Genomic DNA, 9800 nt, shown 5'->3' with positions numbered 1-9800 from the left:
ACAAATAAATGAACATTAAAAAAAATAAAATAAATCCTGCCACCTCCCAGCCTGGAGTGGGCTGCTTCCAGGTATGGGGGCCAATTTCAGGTTTCACCCGGGGAAGCTTCAGGAGGGTTGTGAACTGCCACTGCCTTTTTCTATTGACGTACAATTCACATAACATAAAATTCGCCCTTTTAAAGTATACAGTTGGGGGCACCTGGGTCACTCAATCAGTTAAGCATCCGACTTCAGCTCAGGTCATGATCTCAAAGTTTGTGATTTCGAGCCCCGGGTCAGGCTCTGTGCTGACAGCTCGGAGCCTGGAGCCTGCTTCGGATTCTGTGTCTCCCTCTCTCTGCCCCTCCCCTGCTCATGCTCTATCTCTCTCTGTCTCTCAATAATAAATAAACGTTAAAAAAAATTAAACTGTACCGTCGAGCGGTTTTTAGTATACTCACAAGATTGTACCACCATCACCACCATCTAATTCCAGAACACTTTCATCACCGCAGAAAGAATCCCTGTACCCTTTAGCAGTCCCCCCTCTTCTCCCTCTCCCTGGTCCCCACCGACCACTAACCTACTTACTACCTCTGTGGATTTGCCGCCTCGGGATATTTCATATAAATGGAATCATGACATAGGTGGCCTTTTGTGGCTGGCTTATTTCACTTCGCATAGTAGCACGAAGGTTCATCCATGCGGGTTGCATGTGTCAGAATTTCCTTCCTTTTTAAGGCTGGCTAATATTTCATTATATGGTTATATGACTGTGTTTATTCATGCAGCTGTTGATGGACATTGGATTGTTTCCACCTTTGGCTATTGTGTATCATGCTGCTATGAATACTGGCATACAATGATCTGTTGAAGTCCCCGTGTTCCATTCTTTTGGGTACACAGTGGAATAGGAGTGGAATTGCTGGACCATATGGTAATTCTATATTTCACTTTTTAAGGAACCACCACACTGTCTTCTACAGTGGCTGCACCATTTTAAATTTCCACAAGCAATTTATGGAGGTTCTAATTTCTTCACGCATTGCTAACACTTGTCTGTTTTTATTACTATTATTATTATTATTATAGCCATCCTAGTGGGTGTGAAGTGGTATCCCATTGTAGTTTCTATTTGCATTTTCCTAATGACTAATGATGTTGAGCATCTTTTCAAGTGCTTACCAGCCCTTTTCTATGTATTTATAGAGAAATACCTATTTTTCTTCTCTCTCTATATAGACATTTTTAGAGAAATATTTATTCAAATCCTTTGGTCATTTTTTCCTTTTTTAAATTTAAATTTTAGTTGTAACATACAGTGCAATACTGGTTTCGGGAGTAGAATTCAGTGATTCATCACATCCGTACAAACACCCAGTGCTCTGGGGCGCCTGGGTGGCGCAGTCGGTTAAGCGTCCGACTTCAGCCAGGTCACGATCTCGGGGTCCGTGAGTTCGAGCCCCGCGTCGGGCTCTGGGCTGATGGCTCAGAACCTGGAGCCTGTTTCTGATTCTGTGTCTCCCTCTCTCTCTGCCCCTCCCCTGTTCATGCTCTGTCTCTCTCTGTCCCAAAAATAAATAAACGTTGAAAAAAAAAAATTAAAAAAAAAAACAAAACACCCAGTGCTCATCACAAGTGCCCTCTTTAGTGCCCATCCCCCGTCTAGCCCATCCCCCACCCACTCCCCTCCATCAACCCATAGTTTGTTCTCTATCATTAAGAGTCTCTTGTGGTTTGCTTCCCTCTCTTCTCTCCCCGCTCTTCCTATATGTTCACCTGTTTTGTTTCTTAAATTCCACATACGGTGGAATCATATGGTATTTGTCTTTCTCTGACTGACTTCTTTCACTGAGCATAATACACTCTAGCTACATCCGTGTCATTGCAAATGGCTGCTCATTTTTAAATTGGGTTATTTGTCTTTCCATTTTTGAGTTGTAAATGTCCTTGACATATTTTGAATCCTGGATTCCTAATCAGGTATGATTTCAAATACCGTCTTCCATTCCATCAGTTATTTTTTTCATTTTCTTGATGGTATTCTTTGAAGTACAAAAGTTTTAAATTTTGATGACATCCGATTTTTTTTTTTTTAATTTATTGCTTGTGCTTTAGGCGTCATATCTAAGAAACTACCCACTCCAAGTTCAAAGAGGTTAACTCACATGTTTTCTTCTGACAGTTTTATAGTCTCTTACATTAGGTTTTTGATCATTTTGATTTAATTTTAGTCCAGGGGTCCAAATTCGTTCTTTTGTGTGTTAGATAGCCAGTTGTCCTGACGTCATTTGTTGAAAAGATTATGATTTCCTCACTGAATTGTCCTCACATCTTTGCTGAAAATCACTTACCCGCAAGTAAATGGGTTTATTTCTGGACTGTCAAGTCTATTCTGTTGATCTGTTGCATCTATCTACACACTCTTGATACTTGATATGGAGTACTGCAGCTTTGTAGTAAGTTTAAGTCAGGAAGTGTGACTCCTCCCACTTTGTTCTTCCTTTTCAGGATTGTTTTGGCCATTGTGAAGCATGAATTACTTCTATAGAAAGAAAAAAAAATTACTATTAAAAAAATCCTTAAAACATATTTAAGTCATTCCAACCCAAAAACTTTTCCCAGACTCTCCTTTCAGGATCTGCCTTCTTCTGGACATTTCATTAGCAGAGTGCTTCTCTTATAGCATCTTGTACTCTCCTGAGCTTGTTGGGATCACCAAATCTCACTGAAAGACAAGCTCATTGAGGGTAAGGATGGTGTCTTATTTACTTGAGAATATGTCCCATGGCCCCTGGCTTGGAGCCTAGGACTATGGTGGGGTTGAGTATATGCTGTGTGCATAAATGAATGAGTGAATAAATAAATGAATGCTGTTGAGTCATATATACAGTTCATACTCTGATCAGAACCTGGGCAAACATCCTTTACGAAGAAGGACTTGGGAAATGTATTCATTAAATTCACGGTTACACCTCTATTGACGAGTGTAGTCATGTCACATGAGGTTTCCATAGTTTATTACAGTCATTATAATGCTTGTCAATAAGAGAAAAATGTGCCCAAATTACCCGAGGAATTATGTGCGAATTGCATACTCAGGCATTCCACAGACAGGGCCTGGCTTCAATCAATACTGTAACAATGACAGGTCTTATCAAAGCATCAGAACTTGCTTAAAGTAAAAGATTATTAGCCTTTGTATTAGCCCTCCAAACAGGGTTCTTAATTAATCCGCTAATGATTTTCTTTGTTTAGAGGGATTAGCCCGGATCAATCCTCATATGTGCTCCCAGAGCTATATGCATATGCTTGTCCCTCAAATGGTTCTTTGGAGAGCTGAGGTTTGAGTCCCTGCCCTTGGGGAGCACACAGTTCAGGAGGGGAGGAGGCACACACACTACTCATCTGAGGCAGGGGGCTGAGTGCTGGCTCACGAGCGGGCCCAGAGCAGGAGGGCAGGAGTAATTCTGGCTGGGAGGCAGGGAGGTGTCAGACCACATCAGACCTTTGAACTGAGCCTGGAAGCCTGCCTAGGATGTTGTCAGGTAGAGACAAGGAATGGAGGGTTTCGGGCAGAGGAGGCAAGGTGTTCCAGGCAGATGGAACAGCTAGAGCAAAGGCATGTTGGCAGGCACACACAGGCGCCCATACACACTCTTGCGCTCAAATGCATCCTTCTCCCAAGAACTGGGCAAGTCAGAAATTGTCTGAAAGATATTATGTCCACCTGAGTCAGCACACAGCTCAAATTCCTACCAGGCTCTGGATTCCAGCTGTCCCTTCCTCAAGAGGGCTTTCAATGTCTGCCATCCCCTGCCTTCCTTCCCATCAAGGCAGGCCCTCTCTCTGTCACCAGAGAGAGGACGTTCTCCTTAGGGTCCTTACTCACTGCAGATTTTGGCACTAATCCCAGGAGGCCTGGCATGAACTGGGCCAGAGGAAACCGGTCCTGATGAAGCTTGGGTGTTGCAAGATGCGGACTTTTCCATCTGCCCCTGCTGGGGCCATTGGCTGACTGGCCAAGCTGTGGGGGCAGGGAGAGCCTCCATAGCACCGTGGACAGCTGATGGGAGTGGGGGGGGGGTGGCTTTGTCCAATTTTTCAAGCATTGGTTAGAAACAGTCCCAATGTGCTTTCTTCCATCCAACCAATGACAGGTATTTATTGATCACACTCCTTTTAAAGTTTTTAATTGGCATATTACAAACATATAGTAAGACGCACAGGTCATTAGTATACGGCCTGATGCATTTTCACCAACTGAACACACCTGTGTAACCGGAACCAGGATCAAGACGCTGAACGTGACCAGCACCACAGAACGCCTCTTATTCCCTCCCTGGCACCGCCTACCCTAAGGATAACCACTGTCTGGCTTAGATCAATTTTGTCTGATTTTGTACTTTATATAGATGGAGTCACATAGTATAAACTCTCTTGGCACTTACTCTTTTTTTTAATTGAGATAATTGACATATAACATTATATTAGTCCCAGGTGTACAACATAATGACTTGAGATATATAGATATATAGATATACATATACATACATACATATATATATATATACTGAAATGATCACCCATCTAGTTACCTTCTATCACCATACCAACTGACAGGTGTTTTTGTCTCGTAATGAGAACTTTTAAGATTTACTCTCTTAGCAACTTTCAAGTACATAATACAATAGTATTGACTTTAGTCACCATGCTGTACATGATGCCCCATGACTTACCTATTTTATAACTGGGAGTTGGTACCTCTTGACCCCCTTTACCCACTTCACCCAACCCCCAACCCCCTCCCCACAGCAGCCAATCTATTTCCTGCATCTATGAATTTTGTTTTGTTTCTTAGATTGCACATATAAGTGAAATCATACAGTATTTGTCTTTTTCTGACTTATTTTTACTAAGCATATTATCCTCAAGGTCCATCCATAGTATGGATTTTCTTGGCACTCTTTTTTTTTTATTGAGGTATAATTGCGATCCAACATTATATTAGTTTTAGGCGTACGACATAATGCTTCAAGAGTCGTATACACTGTGAAATGATCGCAGTAAGTCTAGTTACTATCCATCACCATACGAACTTACCAATTTGTTTCTTGTGGTGAGAACTTTAAAGATTTACTGCTTTAGCCACTTCTACATATGCGACACAATATAGCTGACTATGGGCACCATGCTTAAACAAATAGATTAGTCAAAGACTCTGAAGAAGGTGTTAGAAAGACTGACTCTCATAAGGAATAGGGGCCCACAAATGTAAAATGGAGTAAATCATGTGTATGGGGGGGGGTTAGTCTCTGTGGTCTCTGGGAGGATGGAGAGGGCAGGTGGTCTGGTGCAAAGTGCTCTGGTCTAGGACTCAGAAACTTGCATTCAAATTTGATAATTACCTGCTGTGCAACCTTGGAAAATCTCTTTCCCTCTCTGGACCTCAGCTGCATCCTCTGCAGGGCTGGAGTGAATAATAATATGTATCTTTTCACCACCAAAGACACCCTCTGTTATTTATTCCTACCCCGACTGGTGCCACGGACTTCTCCTTTTGAAAAATGTTGCTGACTGAGCACACCGCATGTGAGTAATGATTAATTTGTTTCCTTGTTTTCTGTTAATGGGCAATGTATGGAGCCAACTCAGATCTGTACCAGATAGCAAGCGGTGCCACCCCAGGTCGACAGAATTCCAGGAAAAAGCAGAGGCTCTTTAAGGCTGAGTTACTTGACTGCAGCTTCCTTCACGTCAGGGAAATCTTCAAAGCCTGGTGCACCTGATGAATTGTAGTGAGTAGCCTGAGAACCCCCATCCCAGCCTTCGTGCCACCCCGAGCCCGGGAACTATCGACGAGACAAACGACCACTAACTTTCCTTCCAGCTCTCATGAGCCAAAGGACTGGGGGTTGCCCAGCTCCCACTGGAATTGACTGCAGGGTTGTGAAGTGAGGACCTCCTCCTCAGGGTGGCCTCAACCCCCACCCCCACTCCGTGCCCACAGCGGGTCCTCAGGGGCCCAGGGCTCATGTTGCTCCAGAGGACTAGTTGGAAGGGGCTGATAGAACTCGAATCCCTGGAGCACTGTGATAATCGCCTTCTGCGGCTCCAGGCCGTCTCCGCCAGCCTGGGGAGAGAATTCCAGTGTTCTTTTCAGGAACAGGACTTGCCACCTCCTTCAGCGACTGCCTCCTCCTCCGGTCCCAGCTTCCCAGAGCTCAGGCTCTGGGGCCCCACTCCACTTTGTACACCCCCAAGAGCTCTCTGCTTTCCAGCCCTGTCCCCATTTCTGTCCATGACTCAAGGATGGGATGAAGCCTGCCTGATGACAGGGACCATGCTCGCTGGTGGGGTGTAGAGCCACACTCACAATAAACCAGAATCTGTCCAGAGCTGGGGGCAGAGAGAGAGAGAGAGAGAGTTGGGAGGAGTATGATGCGGTCAAAGAGAGCTTCTTGGCAAAGATACTGATGTACAAGAAGGAGGGGCAGAGCTCTATGGAACGAGGTGTTGTGGGGTGTCATTGTGACTTGGACGGTCTCCACGCAGTATTCTGGGCAGTATGAAGGGATGCAGGAACGCTAGGAGTCACCCCTAGAGGAATGAAGTAACCAGAAATCCTCAGGGGTCAGTGGCAGCGGTGGTTGTGGCGAGGGCATCGGTTTCAGAATTCAGCACATCTTGGTTTGAGCCCCAGGGATGGTTGTTATCACCCTGAAGATGGCCTAGAACTGAGCCATGAATAGCAGTTTCTGGGGGAGGGGGGGGGCTGGGAGGTGTGAAAGGTCAGCATCACCTAGGGAGCTTTCTCAACGGGTAGGTGCCACCCCTCCCCGTTCTCACCCCTACATAATTCAGACCATATGACCTCCAGCCTCCGGAGAGGTTGACATTTGTAGTGTTAAAGCCCTCCCGGCAATTCCGATCCATCCCTGACACTTTGTCTTTCTCCCCCAGAACAACTGTCCAGGAAGGTCATCGGAAAAAGAACGAGATACTCGTCCTCTGAACTAATTAGACCGCCAGCAGCCCAGCCCGGTCCAATTCAACCAACTCGCCCATTGATTCAAAACATTTCTTATTGAGCTTCTACACTGGGCACGGCCATAGGCCCAGTGTCAGAGACCCAAGACCCCGCTCTTGCACCATCCATAGCGGGGAAGGCAGGCCAGCTCAGAGACATCACAGTGTCGTGACAGCTCTGTGATAAGGAAAGCCCCGAATACTCTAGGAACACCTAGAAGGGACAGTCTTGGATGATTAGGAAAAGCTCCTTGGAGGAAGAAAAGGCCGGGAGCCAGCCAGGAGGGTGGGGAAGGCCTTTCAGGAGGGAGCTACCACGCACAGCCTGGAGGCAAGAACAGAGACTGTTCAGGGAAGTGCAGGTCGTCCCAGGCTCAGCCTGGGTGGTGTCAGACGATTCTGGGGGAGACCCGGGGGGTGGAGTTTATCCTGTAGAGGGAAGGGAGTGCAGGCTGGGAAGGGTTCTGAGGGAGCCGATGTTGTGGGGGAATAGATGGGGTCAATGCTGCGCTGGGGAATAGATGGGCCTGGAAAGAGAGGTCTCTGGGGTCAGGGGCTGGATCCATTGACTGTTCAGGGGATCAGAGCAAAAGATGCCGAAGGCCTGAACGAAGAGAGCATCCATGGGGCCAGAGAAGGGGGGCTGGGTTCCTCAGAAACACAACCCCAACTGTGGCTGACCCCTCCTGAGAGGCCTGCTTCTCCCCTGCAGAGGGGCTTGTTCCGGAAGCCTCGTATCCAGCTTTCGCCATCTGCGCTGAGTCTGTGTGGCCATCCAGCTTTTCCCTGCTCTTGTCCCTCTCTCTGCTTCTCTTCTCTCTCTCCCACCCAGTCTTCCAGAATCCTTTGATAAGCCTCCCTATTTCCTCAGCTTTGTCCTTAAACCTCCCATCCACCTGCCGGAAGCCCAGCTCTCCTCCTGTGTGAGGAAGGTCCTCATCTGTTCTGCCCAAAGGCCTCCCCACCTCCACCTGAGTCAGTCCCTCCCATAGCCACAGCCTGGAGTTTGTCATTCCTAAAAATGCCTGCACTTCTCAAAGCTTAGATTAAACACTTGGTTCATTGGCCACATCCCTCTGTGCTTCTGATTCTGACTCCTCATTCCTACCTCCTGTCCCGGAGTCCTGCTCACCTAGACCTGCATCTTGCCTGTACCTTCTCCCCTCGACCCAAGACCCTCTGGCCTCACAATGTCCCCACCCCCTGAGCCGCTGCCCAGGGGACCCACCTGGCTGCCTTCCTGGCCTCCAGCCTTTGGGCTGCCTCGCCCACCTGGAGAGCAGCAAGCCACCATGGCGATGCGGCCTTACTTCAGACGGGCCCTTTCCAGGGCTCCCCACGGGTCCTCTCTCTGCCTTCTCTCGCTGCAGCTCTTTCTGGGCCTCTCCAGTGCCCTCTGGCCCCCACCTTTCTCAGCTCCTCTGAACAGCTGACCTTCCTCTTCATTCCTGAAGAAAGCAGAAGCGCTAAGATGGGAATTCCCTCAAGTTCTTGCCACGCACCTTCATGTTGCAACATCACCCATACCCTGCCTTTCTTCCTTCTGAAACACACGTTTCCCTCCTCCTGACAAGAACCAGCCTGGGGGCTGGACCCCAGCTCCTCCCTCCTCCTGGGGCAGGGAGCACCATCCGTCATCCCCTCCCTCATCCCTCTCTCCAACTGCACATTCTTCCCCAGCTCCTCTGTGAGCATTGAAACTCCCCCTGTCCTCCCCTCCATCTCCCCTCCCATTCACTCCTACCCGTCGCCTCTGGCTTCTGCAGCTCCCCAGAACCTTCTCCTACCCGTCCCAGAAGTACCCCAACATCAGAACATCAGAACGCATCCCATCATTTATCCCCCAACCTGCTCCTCCTCCAGTGCTCCCCATTGGTAAAAGGCAGCAGGGGTCAACTACACATCTGGAGTTACTCTGAACTCACCCGTTCCTCCACCCCATATCCCACCACCCACCAAGGCCCCTGGAGGCTCCTCTCTAACGTGCCCAGAACCCATCATTGTGCCGTTATGTGTCCAGGACTTACCTGCAATCTCTTGGTGTGTGATCCTTTCAGCTATGTGTTCAACAAGCCCATCCTGGGCAGCACTGATGGCCTCACGTTCACACATCCAACTCCGACAGATGCCCCGCTTTGCCACCTGACTCCTTTCATCCCAATACCAATGACTGACCTGAACTTCACCCTTATTGACCAACCCTGTCTTACCTCCTAAGCCGCCTGGGAGTTTGGCCGCTCTGCCTCCCTTGCTGTGTCTGGTTTCTGCTGGTCTCATCCTGACTATCAGTGTCACCTGGATGAGGTGTGGTGGCTCTGAAGGCTCAATGGCCTCAGTGGCAGTACGGGGAGACCATCTGAGGTGGGGCTGCCGGGGGTAGCGGCTCTATTAGAATTCCCTTAGGGACGCGTATGAATTTATTCATTCAGTAAACATTTATTGACCACTTCCAACGTGCCAGGCACTGAGCTAAGCCCCAGGGATACCTCAGGGAGCAAAAAATACACAGGTCCTCCTTTCTCTCCAGAAGCTGACAGTTTAGTGGAAGAGACATTCATCCTATAAACCTCATTATTACGACCAAGACGAGCGCTCCACCAGGACGGCACGTGGTGGTCAAGCACGTAATGGGGGCTTGATTCTCTCTGAGGAAGTCATGCTTCCCCTGAGACCTGAAGGATGAACTAAAAGAAGACAGGAGCGGGGGCGCCTGGGTGGCTCAGTCGGTTAAGCGGCTGACTTCAGCTCAGGTCATGATCTCGTGGTCCGTGAGTTCGAGCCCCGTGTCG

General features: G+C 48.0%; 1 long non-coding RNA gene across 1 annotated transcript in view; it reads right to left on the bottom strand.

The window, feature by feature from the left end:
* Positions 1-1857: 1857 nt before the first annotated feature.
* Positions 1858-9800, bottom strand: part of LOC121038600 (uncharacterized) — a 51855-nt gene continuing 43912 nt past the window's right edge. Inside the window, exon 3 of the long non-coding RNA XR_005794414.1 lies at positions 1858-2527. This is a non-coding gene — a long non-coding RNA (uncharacterized LOC121038600). The remainder of the gene's footprint in view (positions 2528-9800) is intronic.

This window comes from Herpailurus yagouaroundi, unplaced genomic scaffold, assembly GCF_014898765.1.
Source record: "Herpailurus yagouaroundi ecotype Mexico unplaced genomic scaffold, PumYag 166, whole genome shotgun sequence".
Taxonomy (NCBI): domain Eukaryota; kingdom Metazoa; phylum Chordata; class Mammalia; order Carnivora; family Felidae; genus Herpailurus; species Herpailurus yagouaroundi.
This window is presented reverse-complemented; position numbering and strand designations above follow the sequence as displayed.